The sequence below is a fragment of the Capricornis sumatraensis genome, chromosome 11, assembly GCF_032405125.1.
Source record: "Capricornis sumatraensis isolate serow.1 chromosome 11, serow.2, whole genome shotgun sequence".
NCBI classification, from domain to species: domain Eukaryota; kingdom Metazoa; phylum Chordata; class Mammalia; order Artiodactyla; family Bovidae; genus Capricornis; species Capricornis sumatraensis.
Window position 1 is genome coordinate 17,725,969 of NC_091079.1, and position 24,395 is coordinate 17,750,363.

Sequence of the window (24,395 nt, forward strand, 5' to 3'; positions counted from 1 at the left end):
ATATGTTGTAGAGTATCTTTTCATTTTCTTACTTTCTATTTGCATAACTCTTTCATAAGGAGTCTGTTCATCTTTGGCCCATTTTTTAAATCATATTTTAAAACTTTTGTATTGTGTTTTAGAGTATACTTTGAGTAACAGTCTTTATCAGATATGTATTTTGCAAATATTTCTTCCTGGTCTGTGCCTAATCCTCTCAGTCTCTTGTCAGTGTATTTTTCAGAGAAGAAAATTTTAATTTTGAATAAATTATAAATACCTATTACTTGTTTCTTTCATGAATGCAACACTTTATATTGTATTTAAAAATTAATTGACAAGCTCAAGGTTATCTAGATTTTCTACTCTGTTATCTTCTGAGAGTTTTATAGTTTTCTGTTTTACACCTAGGTTTCTGACCAACTTTGAGTTAATTTTGTAAAAGGTATAAGAACTATGCCAAGAATCATTTTTAATTGATTGATTTACATTTATGCTTATAATACTTTATTATGTATTTTATTGATAAATACATTTTTATTTTTTAAGTCACTGTTATTAATATTGTTAATTTTATTTAATGGTGATTCACTACATATCAATTACTCTACTAGGTGACTTAATTTTTTTTAACTTTACAATACTGTATCGGTTTTGGTGTACATTGACATGAATCTGCCACGGATGTACATGAGTTGCCAATCCTGAACCCCCCTCCCACAACCCTCCCCATATCATCTCCCATTTTTAAAAAGTTATGTATATATATATAAACTGGAGAATAATTCCTTTACAAATGTGTGATAATTACTGTCCATATCAACATGAATTGGCCATAAGCATGCATGTATCCCCTTTCTCCTAAACACCTTTCTCCCTTGCCTTCCCACTCTATCCCTCTATGTTGTTATAGAGCACTGGCTTTGGTTTCCCTATGTCACACATCAAAATCGCACTTTTACATAAGGTAATATATATGTTTCAATGTTATTCTCTCAATTCATCCCACCCTCTCCTTCTCCTACTGAATCCAAAAGCTTATTCTTTATGTCTGCATCTCTTTTGCTGCCCTGCATGCATTATTGTCAGTACTATCTTTCTAGATTACATAGATATGTGTTAATATACCATAATTGTTTTTCAATTTCTGACTTACTTGACTCTGTATAATAGACCCCAGGTTCATCCACCTCATTAAAACTGACTCAAATGTATTCCTTTTTATAGCTGAGTAATATTCTATTTTGTATACTTACCACTTTCCTTATCCATTCATCTGCCAATGGATATTTAGGTTGTTTCCATGTTCTACTTATAGTAAATAGTGCTGTAAGAAACATTGGGGTCCATGTGTCTTTTCCAGTTCTGGTTTCCTTAGGGCATATACCCATCATAGAATTACTAGGTCATAAGGTAGTTTTATTTCTAATTTTTTAACGAATCTCCATAATGTTCTCCATAGCAGTTTTATCAGTTTGCATTTACACCAATGGTGTAAGAGGGTTCTCATTTATCCAATTCCTCTCCAGCATTTATTGTTCATAGACTTTTTGATGATAGCCATCCTAACAAGAATGAGATAATATCTCATTGTGGTTTTAATTTGTGTTTCTCTAATAATTTGGAAAACTCAGCAATGGAGCAAGACTGGAAAAGATCAGTTTTCATTCCAATCCCAAAGAAAGGCAATGCCAAAGAATGCTCAAACTACCACACAATTGCACTCATCTCACAAGCTAGTAAAGTAATTCTCAAAATTCTCCAAGCCAGGCTTCAGCAATACATGAGCCATGAAATTCCAGATGTCCAAGATGGTTTTAGAAAAGGCAGAGGAACCAGAGATTAACTTGCCAACATCTGCTGGATCATCAAAAAAGCAAGAGAGTTCCAGAAAAAAAAAAAAAAAAAAAACAGCACATCTGTTTCTGTTTTCTTGACTATGCCAAAGCCTTTGACTGTGTGGATCACAATAAACTGTGCAAAATTCTGAAAGAAATGGGAATACCAGACCACCTGACCTGCCTCTTGAGAAACCTATATGCGGGTCAGGAAGCAACAGTTAGAATTGGACATGGAACAAGAGACTGGTTCCAAATAGGAAAAGGAGTACATCAAGGCTGAATGTTGTCACCTTGCTTATTTAACTTATATGTAGAGTACATCATGAGAAACACTGGGCTGGAAGAAGCACAAGCTGGAATCAAGATTGCTGGGAAAAATATCGATAACCTCAGATAAGCAGATGACACCACCTTTATGGCAGAAAGTGAAGAGGAACTGAAAAGCTTCTTGATAAAAGTGAAAGTAGAGAGTGAAAAAGTTGGCTCAACATTCAGAAACGAAGATTATGGCATCTGGTCCCATCCCTTCATGGGAAATAGATGGGGAAACAGTGGAAACAGTGTCAGACTTTATTTTTGGGGGCTCCAAAATCACTGCAGATGGTGATTGCAGCCATGAAATTAAAAGACATTTACTCTTTGGAAAGAAATCATGACCAGCTTAGATGGCATATTGAAAAGCAGAGACATTACTTTGCCAACAAATGTCCGTCTAGTCAAGGCTATGGTTTTTTCAGTGGTCATGTATGGATGTGAGAGTTGGACTGTGAAGAAAGCTGAGCACCAAAGAATTGATGCTTTTGAACTGTGATGTTGGAGAAGATCTTGAGAGTCCCTTGGACTGCAAAGAGATCCAAACAGTCCATTCTGAAGGGAATCAGCCCTGGGATTTCTTTGGAAGAAATGATGCTGAAGCTGAAACTCCAGTACTTTGGCCACCTCATGTGAAGAGTTGACTCATTGGAAAAGACTCTGATGCTGGGAGGGATTGGGGGCAGGAGCAAAAGGGGAGGACAGAGGATGAGATGGCTGGATGGCATCACTGACTCGATGGACGTGAGTTTGAGTGAACTCCAGGGTATGGTGATGGACAGGGAGGCCTGGCGTGCTGTGATTCATGGGGTCGCAAAGAGTTGGACATGACTGAGCGACTGAACTGAACTGAACTGAATAATGAGCAATGTTGACCAACTTTTCGTGTGTTTATTGGCCATCCGCATGTCTTCTTTGGAGAAAAGTCTGTTTAGGTCTTCTCCTCACTTTTTGATTGGGTTGTTTGTTTTTCTGGTATTCATCTATATCAGCTGCACCCTACTTGTTTAACTTCTATGCAGAGTACATCCTGAGAAACGCTCAGTTGGAAGAAATACAAGCAGGAAGCAAGATTGCCAGGAGAAATATCAATAACCTCATATATGCAGATGACACCACCCTTATGGCAGAAAGTGAAGAGGAACTGAAAAGCTTCTTGATTAGAGTGAAAGTGGAGAGTGAAAAAGTTTGCTTAAAGCTCAATATTTAGAAAACAAAGATCATAGCCTATGGTCCCATCACTTCATGGGATAGATGGGGAAACAGTGGAAACAGTGGAAACAGTGCCAGACTTTATTTTGGGGGGCTCCAAAATCACTGCAGATGGTGATTGCAGCCATGAAATTAAAAGACACTCTTTGGAAATAAATCATGACCAACCTAGATGGCATATTGAAAAGCAGAGACATTACTTTGCCAACAAATGTCCATCTAGTCAAGGCTATGGTTTTTTCAGTGGTCATGTATGGATGTGAGAGTTGGACTGTGAAGAAAGCTGAGCACCAAAGAATTGATGCTTTTGAACTGTGGTGTTGGAGAAGACTCTTGAGAGTCCCTTGGACTGCAAAGAGATCCAAACAGTCCATTCTGAAGGGAATCAGCCCTGGGATTTTTTTGGAAGAAATGATGCTGAAGCTGAAACTCCAGTACTTTGGTCACCTCATGTGAAGAGTTGACTCATTGGAAAAGACTCTGATGCTGGGAGGGATTGGGGGCAGGAGCAAAAGGGGAGGACAGAGGATGAGATGGTTGGATGGCATCACTGACTCGATGGACATGAGTTTGAGTGAACTCCGGGATATGGTGATGGACAGGGAGGCCTGGTGTGCTGCGATTCATGGGGTCGCAAAGAGTTGGACATGACTGAGTGACTGAATTGAACTGAATATATTTTGGACATTAATTATTTGTCAATTGTTTCATTTGCTATTATTTCTCCCATATTGAGAGTTGTCTTTTCACCTTGCTGTTGCTTTTCTTCATTATGCAAAAGTTTTTAAATTTAATTGATACCATTTGTTTATTTATGTTTTTATTTCCATTATTCTAGGAGGTGAAACATAAGAATATTTCTGTGATGCCAGAGATGTCTGCCTAAGTTTTTTCTCTAACAGTTTTATAGATTCTGGTTAAAGTTTTAATTTGTCCCAACATCATTTGTGAAGACTGTATCCTCTTTCCATTAAAATACTTTTGCTCTTTTCTTTTTCTTTATTTTTTAATTCTTTAAATTGTAGACGTATGATAGCACAATTACAAGAACCATGGAAAATACAAAACAAAGTTACATGTAGTTACTTTTGCTCTTTTGTCAAAGATCATTTCATTATATTTTTGTGATTCTATTTCTGGAATCTCTATTCAGTCCACTAGTCTATTCACCTTTTTTTTTTTTTTCTAAGTCCAAATGACATTGTCTAAATTACTATGGCTTCAAATTAAATCTTGTAGCTAATTGGATAGTGTCCCCAGTTTTGTTCTCCTTCAACATTGTGCTGCTTTCTGAGTCTTTTGCCTCCACATGTAAACTTTAGAACTAATTTGTCAATGTGTTTACAATAACTGATGGTATTTTGACTGGAATTTCATTTAATCTACAGACTAAGTTGGTAAGAGCTGTTACACTCACAATATTCAATCTTTTAATCAATTAACATGAAATATCTCTCAATTTATTTAGTTCTCTTAATTAATATGAATTTTGTAGTTTTTCTCATATAAATCTTGTGCATGCTTTGTTGTATTTATACTTTTGTATCTCAATTTTGTTGCTAATGTAAATATCCCTTTTTAACATGAATTATTTGACATTTTCTAATAGACAATCATGTCTCCCATAACCAAAATTGTATTTGTTTTTGTTGTCTTATTGAATTAGCCAAGACTTGCAGTATGATGTTGAAAAGGAGTTGTTAAAGAAGACATCCTTTCTGAATATATATAATATAAAAGTCACCTCACTTTTTTAAAACTTTATCAGCTGTATTGATTACTAATATTTCTCCAGTATTGATATCTCTATTTCAAATGTGTTAGATATGAAAACTATTGGTGTCTGATGTGCAACAGAAATCCAACATTTTCCTTATTTTTATTTTCTCAAATTTGGTATAAATATTTCAACATAATTTTTTAAATAATGCATTCATTCCCATTGATTTAGCTTGCTACTTTAACTGAAATAATATTTCTGAAATTTTCAGTCTATTCCAATCAGAATGTCAATTCCTTCTTTTTTTTTCCTTTTTTTTTTCTTTTCTTTAATGGCAACTTAGTTATCTTTGTATTGAAGGATGCTAGTTAAGTGGTATTTTTAATTCTAATCAGTTAATTCATATTTGCAATGATGGTGACAGTAAACATATCCTCAAAGGAGACAGATGCTACAAACACATAAATGAAACTATATAACACTTATTACATACTCGAGGTGATACAACACTCTTTCAATAAAATTGCTTTCTAATGGATTAAAATATTGTCATGTGACATTTAAAATTGTATTGGAAGAAAATATAAATGGATATTGATATAATTGAGAATGAAAATATCTTTAGAAATATGACAAAGGAAAAATAGAAAATACTAAGGAATCTGACTACATAGATTTATAAACATTCTGTGTATCAAGAAACAAACTAACTTTAAAAGCAAAAGAAAAATTAGAAATAATATGATTCATTTTCATAAATTAATAAAAGATTTAAATTGATAATAAAGCAATAACAAAACATGAATAATAACAAAAATTAGCAAAAGCATAAATATTTAAATGCTGGGAAACATAAGGAATATACTGAAAATATATCCAACAATAAGTGATTGGATGCATATGTGCAAATATATACAATGCTCAGTCATTCAGTTGTGTCTGACTCTTTGCAGCTCCAAGGACTGTAGCCCACCAGGATTCTCTGTCCATGAAGTTTTCCAAGCAAGAATACTAGAGTGGATCACCATTTCCTACTACAGATTTTTCCACCCAGGGATTGAACCTGCAACTCTCACATCTCCTGACTTGACCATCAGCTTCTTTACCACTATAGCAACCTGGGGAGTCCATAAGTATATATGTACACATGTGTGTATATGTGTGTACCTACATTTTTACATTGTGTTATACATTTAAGTATATAGTCAGGTGATATTGAATTATTGAATTTTTCTTTTTTTAATTATTTATTTATTTAATTTTACTTTACAACACTGTATCAGTTTTGTGATACATCAACATGAATCCACCATGGGTGTACACGAGTTCCCAGTTCTGAACCCCCCTCCCACCTCCCCCCGCTATACCATCTCTCTGGGTCATCCCAGGACACCAACCCCAAGCATCCTGTATCCTGCATCAAACCTAGACTGGTGATTCATTTCCTACATGATATTATACATGTTTCAATGCCATTCTTCCAAATCATCCCACCCTCTCCCTCTCCCACAGAATCCAAAAGACTGTTCTATACATCTGTGTCTCTTTTCTTTCTCAAATACAAGGTTATTATTACCATCTTTCTAAATTCCATATATATGTGTTAGTATACTGTATTGGTGTTTTTCTTTCCATCTTAATTCACTCAGTGAAATCAGCTCCAGTTTCATCCACCTCATGAGAACTGATTCAAATGTATTCTTTTTAATGGCTGAGTAATACTCTATTGTGTATATGTACCACAGCTTTCTTATCCATTCATCTGCTGATGGACATCTAGGTTGCTTCCATGTCCTGGCTATTATAAACAGTGCTGCGATGAACATTGGGGTACACGTGTCTCTTTCAATTCTGGTTTCCTTGATGTGTATGCCCAGCAGTGGGATTGCTGGGTTTTATGACAGTTCTATTTCCAGTTTTTTAAGGAATCTCCAGACTGTTCTCCGTAGTGGCTGTACTAGTTTGCATCCCCACCAAGAGTGTTAGAGGGTTCCCTTTTCTCCACACCCTCTCCCGTATCTATTGCTTGTAGACTTTTGGATAGCCACCATTTTGACTGGCGTAAAATGGTACCTCATTGTGGTTTTGATGTGCATTACTCTACTAATGAGTGATGTTGAGCATCTTTTCATGTGTACGTTAGCCATCCGCATGTCTTTTTTGGAGAAATGTCTGTTTAGTTCTTCAGCCCATTTTTTGATTGGGTCGTTTATTTTTCTGGAATTGAGCTGCAGAAGTTGCTTCTATATTTTTGAGATTAATTCTTTGTCAGTTGCTTCATTTGCTATTATTTTCTCCCATTCTGTAGGCTGTCTTTTCATCTTGCTTTTAGTTTCCTTTGTTGTGCAGAAGCATTTAATTTTAATTAGGTCCCATTTATTTATTTTTGCTTTTATTTCCAATATTCTGGGAGGTGGGTCATAGAGGATCCTACTGTGATTTATGTTGGAGATTGTTTTGCCTATGTTCTCCTCTGGGAGTTTTATAGTTTCTGGTCTTACCTTTTGATCTTTAACATCTTTTGAGTTTATTTTTGTGTATGATGTTAGAAAGTGTTCTAGTTTCATTCTTTTACAAGTGGTTGACCAGTTTTCCCAGCACCACTTGTTTAAGAGATTTTTTTTTTTTCCATTGTATATTCTTGTCTCCTTTGTCAAAGGCAAGGTGTCCATAGGTATGTGGATTTATCTCTAGGCCTTCTATTTTGTTCCATTGATTTATATTTCTGTCTTTATCCCAGTACCATACTCTCTTGATGACTGTGGCTTTGTAGGAAAGCCTGAAGTCAGGCAGGTTGATTCCTCCAGTTCCAATCTTCTTTCTCAAGATTGCTTTGGCTATTCGAGGTGTTTTTTTTTTTTTTTTCCATAGAAATTGTGAAATTATTTGTTCTAGCTCTGAAAAATACTGCTGGTATCTTGATAGTGGTTGTGTTGAATCTATAGATTGCTTTGAGTATTATCCTCATTTTCACTATATTGATTCTTCTGCTTCATGAACACTGTATATTTCTCCATCTATTACTGTCCTCTTTGATTTCTTTCACCAGTGTTTTATTGTTTTCTATATATAGGTCTTTTATTTCTTTGTAGATATATTCCTAAGTATTTTATTCTTTTCATTGCAATGTGAATGGAATTGTTCCGTCAATTTCTCTATTTTCTCATTATTAGTGTATAGGAATGCAAAGGATTTCTATGTGTTGATTTTACATTCTGCAACTTTACTATGTTCATTGATTAGCTCTAGTAATTTTCTGGTGGAGTCTTTAGGGTTTTCTATGCTTCCAAAACTATGCTGAATAGTAGTGGTGAGAATGGACACCCTTGTCTTGTTCCTCATTTTAGGGAAAATGCTTTCAAATTTTCACCATTGAGGATAATGTTTCCTGTGGGTTTGTCATGTATAGTTTTTATTATGCTGAGGTATGTTCCTTCTATTCCTGTTTTCTGGAGGGTTTTTATCATAAATGCATGTTGAATTCTGTCAAAAGTCTTCCCTGTATCTACTGAGATAATCATATGGCTTTTATTTTTCAATTGGTTAATGTGGTGTATTACATTGATTGATTTGTGGATATTGAAGAATCTTTGCATCCCTGGGATAAAGCCCACTGGTCATGATGTATGATATTTTTAATGTGTTGTTGGATTCTGTTTGCTAGAATTTTGTTAAGGATTTTTTCATCTATGTTCATCAGTGCTATTGGCCTGTAGTTTTCTTTTTTTGTGGCATCTCTGTCAGGTTTTGGTATCAGGATAATGGTGGCCTCGTAGAATGAGTTTGGAAGTTTACCTTCCTCTGCAATTTTCTGGAAGAGTTTGAGTAGTATAGGTGTTCACTCTTCTCTAAAATTTTGGTAGAATTCAGCTGTGAAGCCGTCTGGACCTGGGCTTTTGTTTGCTGGAAGATTTCTGATTACAGTTTCAATTTCTGTGCTTGTGATATGTCTGTTAAGATTTTCTATTTTCATGGTTCAGTTTTGGAAAGTTATACTTTTCTAAGCATTTGTCCATTATTTCCATGTTGTCCATTTTATTGGCATATAATTGCTGATAGTAGTCTCTTATGATACTTTGTATTTCCATGTTGTCTATTGTGATCTCTCCATTTCCATTTCTAGTTTTATTGATTTGATTTTTCTCCCTTTGTTTCTTGATGAGTCTGACTAATGGTTTGTCAATTTTATTTATCCTCTCAAAGAAGCAGCTTTTGGCTTTGTTGATTTTTGCTATGGTCTCTTTTGTTTCTTTTGCATTTATTTCTGCCCTAATTTTTAGGATTTCTTTCCTTCTGCTAAACCTGGGTTCTTCATGTCTTCCTTTTCTAGTTCCTTTATGTGCAGAGTTAGGTTCTTTATTTGACTTTTTCTTGTTTCTTGAGGTAGGCCTGTATTGCTAAGAACCTTCCCCTTAGCACTGTTTTTTACAGGGTCCCACAGGTTTTGGATTGTTGTATTTTCATTTTCCTTCGTTTCTATGCATATTTTGATTTCTTTTCTGATTTCTTCTGTGATTTGTTGTTTATTCAGCAGCGTGTTGTTCAGCCTCCATATGTTGGAATTTTTAATAGTTTTTCTCCTGTCAGTTCAGTCCAGTCGCTCAGCCGTGTCCGACTCTTTGCGACCCCATGAATCGTAGCACGCCAGGCCTCCCTGTCCATCCCCAACTCCCAGAGTTCACTCAGACTCACGTCCATCTAGTCAGTGATGCCATCCAGCCATCTGTCTTCTGTCATCCCCTTCTCCTTCTGCCCCCAATCCCTCCCAGCATCAGAGTCTTTTCCAATGAGTCAACTCTTCCCATGAGGTGGCCAAAGTACTGGAGTTTCAACTTTAGCATCATTCCTTCCCAAGAAATCCCAGGGCTGATTCCCTTCAGAATGGACTGTTTGGATGTCCTTGCAGTACAAGGGACTCTCAAGAGTCTTGTCCAACACCACAGTTCAAAAGGTTCACTTATTTGGCACCCGCCTTTCTTCACAGTCCAACTCTCACATCCATACATGACTAATGGAAAAAACATAGCCTTGACTAAATGGACCTTTGTTGGCAAAGTAATGTCTCTGCTTTTGAATATGCTATCTAGGTTGGTCATAACTTTTCTTCCAAGGAGTAAGCGTCTTTTAATTTCATGGCTGCAATCACCATCTGCAGTGATTTTGGAGCCCCCAAAATAAAGTCTGACACTGTTTCCACTGTTTCCCCATCTATTTCCCATGAAGTTATGGGATCGGATGCCATGACCTTCATTTTCTGAATGTTAAGCTAATCTTTCTGCATTGTGGTCAGAAAAGATGCTTGGAATGATTTCAAATTTTTTGAATTTACCAAGGTTAGATTTATGGCCCAGGATGTGATCTATCCTTGAGAAGGTTCCATGTGCGCTTGAGAAAAAAGGTAAAACACATTGTTTTGGGTTGAAATGACCTATAGATATCAATTAGGTCTAACTGGTCTATTGTATCATTTAAAGTTTGTGTTTTCTTGTTAATTTTCTGTTCAGTTGATCTATCCATAGGTGTGAGTAGGGTATTAAATTCTCCCACTATTATTGTGTTATTCTTAATTTCCCCTTTCATACTTCTTAGCATTTGTCTTACATATTATGGTGCTCCTATGTTGGGTGTATATATATATATATATATATATATATATATATATATATAGTATCTTCTTCTTGGATTGATCCTTCGATCATTATGTAGTGTCCCTCTTTGTCTCTTTTTATAGCCTTTGTTTTAAAGTCTCTTTTATCTGATATGAGTATTGCTCCTCCTGCTTTCTTTTGGTCTCTATTTCACTTTAAGTTTGTATGTGTCCCTTGTTTCAAGGTGGGCCTCCTGTAGACAACATATATAGGGGTCTTGTTTTTGTATCCATGCAGCCAGTCTTTGTCTTTTGGTTGGTGCATTCAACCCATTTACATTCAAGGTAATTATTGATAAGTGTGATCCTGTTGCCATTTACTTTATTGTTTTGGGTTCAAATTTATACACCATTTCTGTTTTTCCTGTCTAGAGAAAATCCTTTAGCATTTGTTGAAGAGCTGGTTTGGAAATGCTGAATTCTCTCTGCATTTGCTTGTCTGTAAAGCTTTTGATTTCTCTTTCATATTTGAATGAGACCCTTGCTGGGTACAATAATCTGGGCTGTAGGTTATTGTCTTTCATCACTTTAAGTATGTCTTGCCATTCCATCCTGGCCTGAAGAGTTTCTATTGAAAGATCAGCTGTTATCCCGATGGGAATCACCTTGTGTGTTATTTGTTGTTTTTCCCTTGCTGCTTTTAATATTTGCTCTTTGTGTTTGAGCCTTGTTAATTTGATTAATATGTGTCTTGGGGTGTTTCGCCTTGGGTTTATCCTGTTTGGGCCACTCTGGGTTTCTTGGACTTGGGTGAATATTTCCTTTCCCATTTTAGGGAAGTTTTCAACTATTATCTCAGGTATTTTCTCATGGTCTTTCTTTTTGTCTTCTTCTTCTTGGATTCTTATGCTTCAAATGTTGGGCATTTAACATTGATCCAGAGGTCTCTGAGGTTGTCCTCATTTCTTTTCTTTTTCTCTTTTTTCCTCTCTATTCCATTTATTTCTGCCATTCTATTTTCTACCTCACTTAATCTATCTACTGCCTCCGTTATTCTACTGTTGGTTCCCTCCAGAGTGTTTTTGATCTCATTTATTGCATTATTCATTATATATTGACTTTTTATTTCTTCTAGGTCCTTGTTAAACCTTTCTTGCATCTTCTCAATCTTTGTCTCCAGGCTATTTATCTGTAACTCCATTTTGTTTCAAAGATTTTGGATAATTTTCACTATCATTATTTGGAATTCTTTATCAGGTAGATTCCCAATCTCATCATCTTTTGTTTATTTTGGTGTGCATTCATCCTGTTCCTTTACCTGCTGGGTATTTCTCAGTCTCTACATCTTGTTTATATTGCTGTGTTTGAGGTGGCCTTTCTGTATTCTGGCAGTTTGTAGAGTTCTCTTTATTGTAGTTTCCTTGCTGTGGGTGGGTTTGGACAGGTGACTTGTAAAGGTTTCCTTATTAGGGAAGCTTATGTTGGTGTTCTGGTGGGTGGAGCTGGATTTCTTCTCTCTGGAGTGCAATGAAGTGTCCAGTAACGAGTTATGAGTTGTCAATGGATTTGGTGTGACTTTAGGCAGCCTGTATATTGAAGCTTAGGGCTATGTTTCTGTGTTGCTGGAGCATTTGCGTGGTTTGTCTTGCTTTGGAACTTGTTGGCCCTTGGGTGGTGTTTGGTTACAGTGTAGGTATGGAGGTATTTTATGAGCTCCTATGGATTAATGTTCCCTGGAGTCAGGAGTTCTCTGGTGTTCTCAGGATTTGGACTTAAGCCTCCTACCTCTGGTTTTCAGTCTTATTCTTGCAGTAGCCTCAAAACTTCTCCATCTATACAGTACTGATGGTAAAGCATCTAGGTTAAAGATGAAAAGTTTCTCCACAGTGAGGAACACCCAGAGAGGTTCACAGAGTTATATGGAGAAGAGAAGAGGGAGGAGGAAGATAGAAGTGACCAGAAGGAGAAGAGGTGGAATCAAAAGAAGAGAGAGCAAGCTAGCCATTAATCACTTCCCTATGTGCTCTCCACAGTCAGGACCACTCAGAGATGTTCATGTAGTTATACAGAGAAGAGAAGAGGGAGGAAGGAGGCAGAGGTGGCCAGGAGGATAAAGGAGGGAATCAACAGGTGATAGACAGATCCAGCCAGTAATCAGTTCCTTAAGTGTTCTCCACAGTCCAGAACACACAAAGAGAGTCACAGAGTTGGGTAGAGAAGAGAAGGGGGAGGGAGGAGATAGAGGCAACCAGGTGGACAAAAAGTAGAGTCCAAAGGGAGAGAGAGCAGTCAAACCAGTAATCTCATTCCTAAGTAAAAATGGTTATGAAGATTGGGTTTTTAAAGGTACAAAATTGATAACAAATACCAAAAAGCAAAGATTAAAAATCTAGAGTAGAGTTTGGATTCTCAAAAATACAATATTAAAAGGAAAAAAAGTCACAAAAATTGTTTTATATATATATATATATATGAAGTTTGCTTTAAAAAATAGGGCTGTGGTTTTGTTTTTTTTGTTTTTGTGTGTGTGTGTGTTTTTTTTTTTTTTTTGCAAAGTAATAGTAGGTTATAAAAATGAAAATTAAAAGGAGTAATAGAGAACAATTTTTTTTTAAATTTAAAAAATGATAATAGTAAAAATATATTTAGGACTTTCTCTGGTGTTGTTGTGGACAGTATGGGGTCAGTTGATTTTCAGATAGTTCCTTGATCTGGCTTATACTTCTCAAGGTCTATAGGCCCCTTCCAATGTAGTTGGTGCTAACAAAAGGGTTTTAATCTATTGCACCTGTCACTTTCAAGGCTGTTTCCCCTGTTTGTTTTAGCTTCTTCTGTTTGCTGGTCTCTTTAGTGTTTAATTTCCACTCTGACACAAGGGAGCAATGGTGGACACTTTTTAAGGCTCACTTGTTCAGTCATGCTGTGAGGAGGGAAGAACACTGCAAACAAATAACACTGGCGTGTGTTCTCAGTATCTTGGCCAGACTGGGTTTGCTCTCACTCACAGTGTGTGTGTTTTTCCTGTCTACACTGCTTAGGCTCTAGGTTGTTCTGCTGGGAACTGTCTGAGGCTGGCCCTGGGTTGTATGCACTTCCCAGGTCTAGGCTGCTCAGATTCATGTACTGGGGTACTCCTCAAAGGCACAAACTCAGATGGGTCTGCGTTTTGTGTCCTTCCCAGGTCTGAGCAGCTCAGGTGACAGGTGCTTGGGTAGCACAGTCTCTGTGACTTATCACCTCCCTCATCCCTGCCGCTCAATTTTCTGGGTGTACAACCAGCACACTTCCTTAGGTGTGCAGTGTGTCATTTCTGGGGAGCTGATTTCTGGCTGTGACCCTCCCGGCAGATGTCAACCATCCAGAATCCCAAGAAGTCTTGGTTAGCAAGGAAGCCTGCTTGCAGTTTGGTAGATGATGCCTCTCTGGGGCTGAGATTGCCAGCTTCGGGCTCTGGCTGCCCTCGCCTGCCTGTCTCCAGTGGGGGATAGACCCAGTCCTTACTCTACGTAATGCAGCCTGCATCTCCCTGCTCAGCCCCCTCTTGCTAGTGGCAAATGCAGGTGTCTGCACTGCTTCTCCCCTGGGAGTTACCGTTGGGCATGTAATCTCCTTTCAAAGACAATGGCTGCTTCTATGGGTGCCTAATGTCCTCTGCTGGCATTCAGAAGTTGTTTTATGGAATTCACTCAGCGTTCAAATGTTCTTTTGATGAATTTGTGGGGAAGAAAGTGGTCTCCCCATCCTATACCTCTGCCATCTTGGGACCATCCCCGAATTCTTGAGTCCTTGTGTACTTTTACTTTTCTCTATATTTTATAAAATAATGTATAATTGTTTATAAGAATATAAGATTATTTTTGAATTGATTTGATTAAAAGATGAATTTAGATGACAAGCTTCCCATATGCCTTTACATCTTTCAATTAAATTATTTGAAAATAAAATATATTTTTTATGATACAGTTTTAACAATGATAGCAATTAAAAATAACAGTTTTTATGACTAAGACATTTTGACAGATTCCTGGGAGGGAAAGCCATGGGTGCCAAAGAGGCAAGAATGACATAAACATTAGCAGGAAAAACACATAGAGTTGAAATCTAGTGCAGAGGCAGCTGCAATTTCAGCAATAATCAAAGCTTGGTGCTTATATGAAGAGAAAAGAACAGTCCAGGCCCAGGAAACTCCAGGCAGTTAAGACACAGTGCTCAAGCAGTCTAGCCCAACTTGCTCATTTTCTGATTAGAGAGTAGTGGTTCTCATCCCAGACAAAAACACCAGGACTATTCTGTAGAAACAGAATGATCAGCCTAGGAAGTCTTTTTAAACAGCAGTGGAGTCTGATATTTAAAGTACACTCAAAAAAAAAAAAAAAACCCTCTGGATTTACAAAATGGAGACTTAAGGGGAACATGAAAGAAAAGACAAGGTGATAAATAGTCAAAAGTGTTCTGTCTTACAGCAAACCACTTGTAATTTTAAAAGCTGGAAAATGGTATGCCCGCCACACTCTTCTCTCTGTATCCACTGAACCTAAATGAACTGTACCACACCATATTAGAAGCAATTTGAAGAAAATGTCCTTGTTAGGTCATGACCCCAGTGAACATCCTCATGCCACTGAAAGCTATGCGGCTGCCAACACTAATGGACAGGTCTTTACAACAAAAGTAAATGACAATCACATGCACAAATTTTGAAAAACCAAAACCATAGAATGGAAGACCCTAGTAAATAAGAGAGCTGGAACAAGAGGGAATATATGAAAGCTTATACCAAAATAAGTGCATGAAAGAAAATAGGTGCATTTTGATAATAAAGACATATTTTTTGTTGTTGTTGCTGTTTAGTCCCTAAGTTGTGTCCAAGTCTTTTGTAAGGCCAATGGACTGTAGCCTGCCAGGCTCCACTCTCCATGGGTTTTCCCAAGCAAAATACTGGAGTGAGTTGTCTTTCCTTCTCCAGGGTTCTTCTCAACCCAGGGGAAAAACAACAATAATCTCAGAAATGTAGATGGTATCACCCTTATGGAAGAAAGCAAAGAGGAATAAAAGAGTCTCTTGATGAAAATGAAAGAGAGTGAAAAAGCTGGCTTAAAATTAAACATTCAAAAAATGAAGATTATGGCATTCAGTCCCATCACTTCATGGCAAATAGATGGGGAAGCAATGGAAACAGTGACAAACTTTTTTTTTTTTTTTGGGGGGGGGGGCTCCAAAATCACTGTAGATGGTGACTGCAGTCAGGAAATTAAAAGACACTTGCTCCTTAGGAGAAAAAAAAAAAAAAAAAAAAAAGCTGTGACACATTTAGACAACATAATAAAAATCAGAGATATAACTTTGCTAACAAAGGTCCATAGGCTGATTCATGATGAGGTTTGACAGAAAACAGCAAAATTCTGTAAAGCAATCATCTTTCAATAAAAATAAAGTAAAAGCCTAAAAAAAAAAAAATCTATGGTTTTTCCAATAGCCATGTATGTATGTGAGAGTTGGGCCAAAAAGAACGCTGAGTGTCCAGGAATTGATGCTTTTGAACTGTGGTTTTGGAGAAGATTCTTGAGAGTCCCTTGAACTTGAAGAAGATCAAACCAGCCAATTCTATAAGAAATTAGTCCTGAATATTCTTTGGAAGGACTGCTGCTGAAGCTGAAACTCCAAAACTTTGGCCACCTGATGTGAAGAGCTGACTCTTTGGAAAAGATCCTGATGCTGGGAAAGACTGAAGGCAGGAGGAGAAAGAGACTTAAGAGGATGGGATGTTTGCATGGCATCACTGACTCAATGGATATGAGTTTGAGCAAACTCTGGGAGATGGTGAAGGACAAGGAAGTCTGGTGTACTGTAGTCCCTGGGGTTGCAAAAAGTCAGACAATATTGAGTGACTGAACAATAACAATGATAAACTAAAATCAATACTGAAATAGTAAAAACTGTGATGTAGACAAAGAGGAAGAAGGAAAATAAGTAGACTTAAATACATATAGTAGAATTTAACAATGAGTTAATATTTATGAATTAAAGTAAGCTAAAGGGAGAAAAGGGACAACAAATTAATTAAGAAATAAATGAAGGAGGCCTTAATCAAGACACAAACAGATATCAGTATTCTAGACTGCAGCGCCAGCAAGAAATAAAGTGACAAGAAAGTTATAGATTTGATCAACAAAACCACAATGTGGTTTGTTGAAGTTTCATGAAGTAAGCAAATAATTGGCAGTTTATAGAGAGGAAGATCACAATAAATATTAGGAATAAAAATGTGAATTTCACTATATAAATAGCAAAAAATTAAAATATAACTAGCATTTGCAAGTATATTACAAAAGTTTGAAAGATCTAGATGAAAGAATTATGTCTATATTGCTATGCAAGAGATATAGGGAAATAATATGTGAAGATGTTTGAAAAGCTGTTAAACAAAGTGGAGACATGGACTGAGATCTATTCTGGGGTCAGAGGGTGGAAACTACAGAGGGGAGTGTCTGCAAGCATTTACTGCCGGGTAAAATTTACACAGGCAAGTGTTCCATCAATGATTGGTTTTAGTAATTTGGAGTTACTTGAGTTGCGATATCTTATACCCATCTGTGTTCTCAGTAACTGTAGGTTTTTGAGTTATGTACAAACTCAAGTAGACTCCTGTGCTGTCTTGGAAGCAATTACCTACAATACATGGGGCCTAAGTGTTATTGCCTCTTTCATTTATCTCTTAATTCCCTTCCTTATAGAAAAGGAAGGGAATATATATATTCCTTTTATATATATATATTCTTTCTATATATATAAAGTCTTATATATATGTTATAATATATGTATTTGAATTATAATATGTAATACATATATATACAGCTATAAATATATAAAGCTGTATACCTACACAGCTTTCAATGCATGTTTTAAAAAAGAAAATAATTGCACAAAAGAAGCAATGTTCAATAATACCTCTTTTATTTATTTATTTTTTGATTACTATAGATTTATTATGAGTTTTATATCATAATACAAGATACTTCCCCCTGATTATTCACCTTTTAAAACATAAATTTTGTTAGCAAATTTCACTCATTTTTTCTTCCACCTAAGTTTTGTGTGTGTGTTTATTTTATTTTTATTTTTTTAATCACTTCACTGCTTTTTTTTTTTTTTTTTAAATTTATAATATTGTATTGGTTCTGTCACACATCGACATGAATCCACCACGGGCCTACATGTGTTCCCCATCCTGAACCCTCCCACCTCCCTCCCCATACCATCCCTCTGGGTCATCCCAATGCACCAGCCCCAAGCATCCTGTATTGAACCTGGACTGGTGATTCGTTTCTTTTATGATATTATACATGTTTCAGTGCCTCTTTTAAAAAATAGCAAACTAATTTATTTACACTACTAAATTAAAAGACACTTGCTCCTTGGAAGGAAAGCTATGACAAACCTAGACAGCATATTAAAAAGCAAAATCATTGCTTTACTGATGAAGTTTCATATAGCCAAAGCTGTGTTTTTCCAAGTACTCATGTATGAATGTGAGAGTTGGATCATAAAGAAGACTGAATGCCAAAGAACAGATGCTTTTGAATTGTACTGCTGAAGAAGACTCTTAAGAGGCCCTTGAACTGCAAGGAGATCAATCCAGTCAATCTTAAAGGAAACCGACACTGAATATTCCCTGGAGTACTCATGCTGAAGCTGAAACTCTAGTACTCATGCTGAAGCTGAAACTCTAAAACTTTAATCACCTGATGGGAACAGCTAATTCATTGGGAAAGACCCCAATGCTGGCAAAGATCGAAGGCAAGTGAGGAAGAGGATAACAGAGGATGAGATGGTTAGATAGTATCACCAACTCAATGGACATGAATTTGGGCAAACTCCAGGATATAGTGAAGGACAGGGAAGTCTGGCATGCTGAAGTTTATGAGGTCACAAAGATTTGAGCACGACTTACCTAACAAACAACAATTTCTTTACAGACTATTTTTTATTTGGTTTGTATCTACATCCACTTTGCATGTGAAATATGTTTATATGATTATTTCAAGAGCAACTCAAAGGAAAATATCCATAGAGTCTGGTCTAAAATAATATCACCAACTCTATTGCATATTTCCCTAATCCTTGTTGAGGATTTATTTATGAAACAATAAATATCAAATAATGCCCAAAAGACCAAGTTACAAGCAGTGATTCTTGTCATCTAAGGTTCAAACTTCATGTCAAGGAATCTAAGGACAAAACTATAGAAAATCAGTTTCTTAGCAAGAATAAACACACGTATTTATAAACATACAAGGCAGAGACTTACACTTTAAGACTACACAGTCATGCTAAAATTAGTTCATCTTTACTCCAATATTTTTAATTCCTTAAACTGGCTTTGCTCTCTTTGACCCTCACTTGGATCCACACACTTTTCTGTCAACTATAGCTGGTACCTCCCACCCTTCCTTCCTGACACAGCTTTGTATTTCCTTCAAGAAGTTTTCCTGAACATATTCAAAACAGTCTGGATATATTTTTTAGGTGATCCTGTCCTTTCGCTATAGCATTTATCACACTATTTTTGATCACCTGATTAGCCATGTAATAGGTCTATTTATCATCTCTAGACTCGCTACAACATAGGTAGGCGAACTATGGAGGCCAAACCCAGACAGACACTTTTTTTTTTTTTTTTGTATTGCTCATGAATAAGGGAAGTTGTTACAAAATTAAAAATTTAAAAACAAAATTTAAAAAGTCATATTTCATGGTACATGAAAATTATATGAACTTAAAATTTCAGTGTCTATGAATAGCTGTATAGGAGTACAACCATGCTCATTCATTTACATATTGGCCCAGGCTACTTTTGACAAAGAATGGCAGAATTCAGTGAAACAGAGACCATCTACAGAGTTAAGATATGTACAATCAGACTCACTAAGAAAATGTTTCTAAAATCTGTCTCCCAGTGTTAACCTACAATCATATCTCAAATCATAACAGCTTTCTCAACTACTGTTTTCACTCAGTACCCAGAGTATTGAGAATGTCTTTATTTTCCTGCTCATTGTCATGGGAAGTCAGATATCACTGCTGTCCTCTCTAATCCCTCAGTTCAGTTCAATTTAGTTCAGTCTCTCAGTCGAACCCGACTCTTTGTGACCCCATGAATCGCAGCATGCCAAGCCTCTCTGTCCATCACCAACTCCCTGAGTTCATTCAAACTTACATCCATTGAGTCAGTGATGCCTTCCAGCCATCTCATCCTCTGTCGCCCTCTTTTCCTCCTGCCCCCAATCCCTCCCAGCATCAGAGTCTTTTCCAATAAGTCAACTCTTAATGTTCCAAAAGTAATGTCCTAAATGATCATCACTGTGGTGAATATCATTGAAACCAACTGGTGTGGGAAAGGGGGCAATATTATAAGTGAGCTGACACCTTGGCCACCTCTTAGAAAGAGCTTAAAAAGCATAAGAAAAATAAATAATTCAGCTTTGAAATAATACCTATCTTGTTAACCAGTAGATCTTTCATCTTGAGTATGACAAGAAAGTAATGCAAGCTTTTATTTGCCTCTAGCAGAATTAGGTCTATTTGGCTGCAATAGTGAGTTTCTGGCATTGTCCTGGAGTACAGTAAACAAGCTATCAGATGATTCAAGGAAGCAGATAGACAAACAGTAGAGTCCAGCTAAGCTGGTCTGGTATTCCCAACTCGTTAAGAATTTTCCAGTTTGTTGTGATCCACACATTTTATGGTTATAAAATAACAAAATGAAATGGTTGTCTGAGGAGGCCTTACAAATAGCTGAAAAAAGAAGCAAAAGGCAAAGGAGAAAATGAAAGATAAACCCATGTGAATGCAGAGTACCAAAGAATACCAATGAGAGATAAGAAATAGATGAAAACAATAGAATGGGAAAGACTGGAGATCTCTTCAAGAAAATTAGATATACCAAGAGCATATTTCATGGAAAGATGGGCACAATAAAGGGCAGGAATAGTATGGGCATAACAGAAGCAGAAGATATTAAGATGAGGTGAGAAAAAGATCTTCATGACCCAGATATCCACGATATTGTGATCACTCACCTAGAGCCAGATATCCTGGAATTCAAAGTCAAGTGGGTCTTTCTTTTGTCTTCTTCTTCTGGGACTCCTATGATTCAAATGTTGGAGCACCTAATATTGTCCTGGAGGTCTCTGAGATTGTCCTCATATCTTTTAATTCATTTTTCTTTTTCTTCTCTGATTTATTTATTTCTACCATTCTATCTTCTAGTTCACTAATCCTATCTTCTGCCTCCACTATTCTACTATTTGTTGCCTCCAGAGTGTTTTTGATCTCATTTATTGCATTATTCATTATATATTGACTCTTTTTTAATTTCTTCTAGGTCCTTGTTAAACCTTTCTGGCATCTTCTCAATCCTTGTCTCCAAGCTATTTATCTGTGATTCCATTTTGATTTCAAGATTTTGGGTCATTTTCACTATCATTATTCAGAATTCTTTATCAGGTAGATTCCCTATCTCTTCCTCTTTTGTTTGGTTTGGTGGGCATTTATCCTGCTCCTTTACCTTCTGGATATTCCTCTGTCTCTTCATCTTGTTTATATTGCTGAGTTTGGGGTGGCCTTTCTGTATTCTGGAAGTTTGTGGAGTTTCCTCACTGTGGGTGGGGTTGTAAGGGTGGCTTGTCAAAGTTTCTTGTTTAGGGAAGCTTGTGTCAGTGTTCTGGTGGTTGGAGCTGGATTTCTTCTCTCTGGAGTGAAATGAAGTGTCCAGTAATGACTTATGAGATGTCAGTGGGTTTGGAGTAACTTTGGGCAAACTGTATATTGAAGCTCAGGGCTGTGTTCCTGTGTTTCTGGAGAATTTGCATGGTTTGTCTAGCTCTGGAACTTGTTGGCCCTTGAGTGGTGCTTGGTTTCAGAGTAGGTAGGGAGGTGTTTGATGAGCTCCTGTCAATTAATGTTCCCTGGAGTGAGGAATTCTCTAGTGTTCTCAGGATTTGGACTTAAGCCTCCTGCTTCTGGTTTTCAGTCTTATTTTTACAGTAGTCACAAGACTTCTTCTACACATCACCTATGATAAAACATCTAGTTTAAAGATGAAAAGTTTCTCCGCAGTGAGGGACACCCAGAGAGGTTCACAGAGTTATATGGAGAGGAGAAGAGGGAGGAGGGAGTTAGAGGTGATCTGAATGAAAAGAGGTGGAATCAAAAGAGAAAAGAATAAGCTAGCTAGTAATCACTTCCTCATGTGCACTCCACAGTCTGCACCACTCAGAGATGTTCACGGAGTTATACAGAGAAGAGAAGAAGGAGGAAGGAGACAGAAGTGGCCAGGAGGATAAAAGGGGGGAAATCAAGAGAGAGACAGATCCAGCCAGTAATCAGTTCCCTAAGTGTTCTCCACCATCTGGAACACATAGAGATTCACAGAGTTGGGTAGACGAGAGAAGGGGGAGGGAGGAGACAGAAGCCACCTGGTGGAGAAAAAGGAGAGTCCAAAGGGGGAAAGAGCAGTCAAGCCAGTAATCTCGCTCCCAAGTAAAAATGGGTACTGAAGATTGGGTTCTTAAGGGTACAAAGTTGATAACAAATACCAAAAAGCATAGATTAAAAATCTAGAGTAGAGGTTGGATTTTAAAAAATACAATATTAAAGAACAGGAGAAAAAAAAAGGAAAAAAGTCACAAAAATTATATATATATATATATATATATATATATATGAAGTCTGCTTAAAAAATAGGCTCTTTTTTTGCAAAGTAATAGTAGGTTATAAAAATGAAAATTAAAGGAGTAATAGAGGACTTAAAATTTAAAAACAAATAAAAGAAAAAAATGATCGTACAAATAGTAAAAATATATCTAGGACTTTCTCTAGTGTTGTTGTGGGCAATGTGGGGTCAGTTCATTTTCTGATAGTTCCTTGGTCCAGCTTATATTTCTCAAGACCTATAGGCCCCTTCCTGTGTAGTCAGTACTAACTACAGAGTTTTAATCTATTGCACCTGTCATTTCCAAGGTGTTTCCCTCTGTTTTAGCTTCTTCTGTTTGCTGGTCTCTTCAGTGTCTGATTTCCACCCTGACACAAGGGTGTTGTGGTGGACATCTTTTTAGGCTCACCTGTTCAGTCGCACTGTGTGGAGGGAGAGACACTGCAAACAAATAACACTGGCATGTTCTCACAGTGTCTCAGCCACACTGGGCCTGCCCCTGCTCACGGTGCGTGTGCCCTCCTGCCCACACTGCTCAGGCTCTGGATTGCTCCGCTGAGAACAGTCCGAGGCCTGCCCTGGGCTACCAGCACCTCGTAGGTCTAAGCAGCTCAGGTTCAGGCACTCGGGTAGTCCTGAGAGGTGCAGACTCCATCAGGCCTGCATTTTGTGCCCTTTAACAGACCCATCACAAGCACAGAAATTGGAACTGTATTCAGAAATCTTCCAGCAAACAAAAGCCCAGGTCCAGATGGCTTCACAGCTGAATTCAAACAAAAATTTAGTGAAGAGCTAACACCTATCTTACTAAAACTCTTCCAGAAAACTGCAGAGGAAGATAAACTTCCAAACTCATTCTATGAGGCCACCATCACCCTAATAGGAAAACCTGACAAAGATGCCTATATATATATATATATATATACACACACCAACATCACTGATGAACATAGATGCAAAAATCCTTAAAATCTTAGCAATCAGAATCCAACAACACATTAAAAAGATTATACACAGTGACCAAGTGGGCTTTATCCCAGGGATGCAAGGATTCTTCGATATCCACAAAGCAATCAATGTAATTCACCACATTAACAAATTGAAAAATAAAAGCCATATGATTATCTCAATAGAGGCAGAGAAAGCCTTTGACAAAATTTAACATACATTTATGATAAAAACTCTCCAGAAAGCAGGAATAGAAGGAATATACCTCAACATAATAAAAGCTACATATGACAAACCCACAGCAAACATTATCCTCAATGGTGAAATATTGAAAGCATTTCCCCTAAAGTGAGGCACAAGACAAGGGTGCCCACTCTCACCACTACTATTCAACATAATTTTGGAAGTTTGGCCACAGTAATCAGAGCCAAACTGGAATCCAAATTGGAATCCAAATTGGAAAAGAAGTAAAACTCTCACTGTTTGCAGATGACATGATCCTCTGCATAGAAAACACTCAAGACTCCACCAGAAAATTACTAGAGCTAATCAATGAATATAGTAAAGTTGCAGGATATAAAATCAACATACAGAAATCCCTTGCATTCCTATACACTAATAATGAGAAAATAGAGAAATTGAGGAAACAATTTAATTCACCATTGCAATGAAAAGAATAAAATACTTAAGAATATATCTACCTAAAGAAACTAAAGACCTATATATAGAAAATTATAAAACACTGGTGAAAGAAATCAAAGAGGACACTAATAGATGGAGAACTATACCATGCTCATGGGTCAGAAGAATCCATATAGTGAAAATTAGTATACTACCCAAAGCAATCTATAGATTCAATGCAATCCCTATCAAGCTACCAACATTATGTTTCACAGAGCTAGAACAAATAATTTCACAATTTTTATGGAAATACCAAAAAAAAAAAAAATTGAATAGCCAAAGCAATCTTGAGAAAGAAGAAGGGAACTGGAGGAATCAACCTGCCTGACTTCAGGCTCTACTACAAGGCCACAGTCATCAAGATAGTATGGTGCTGGCACAAAGACAGAAATATAGATCAAT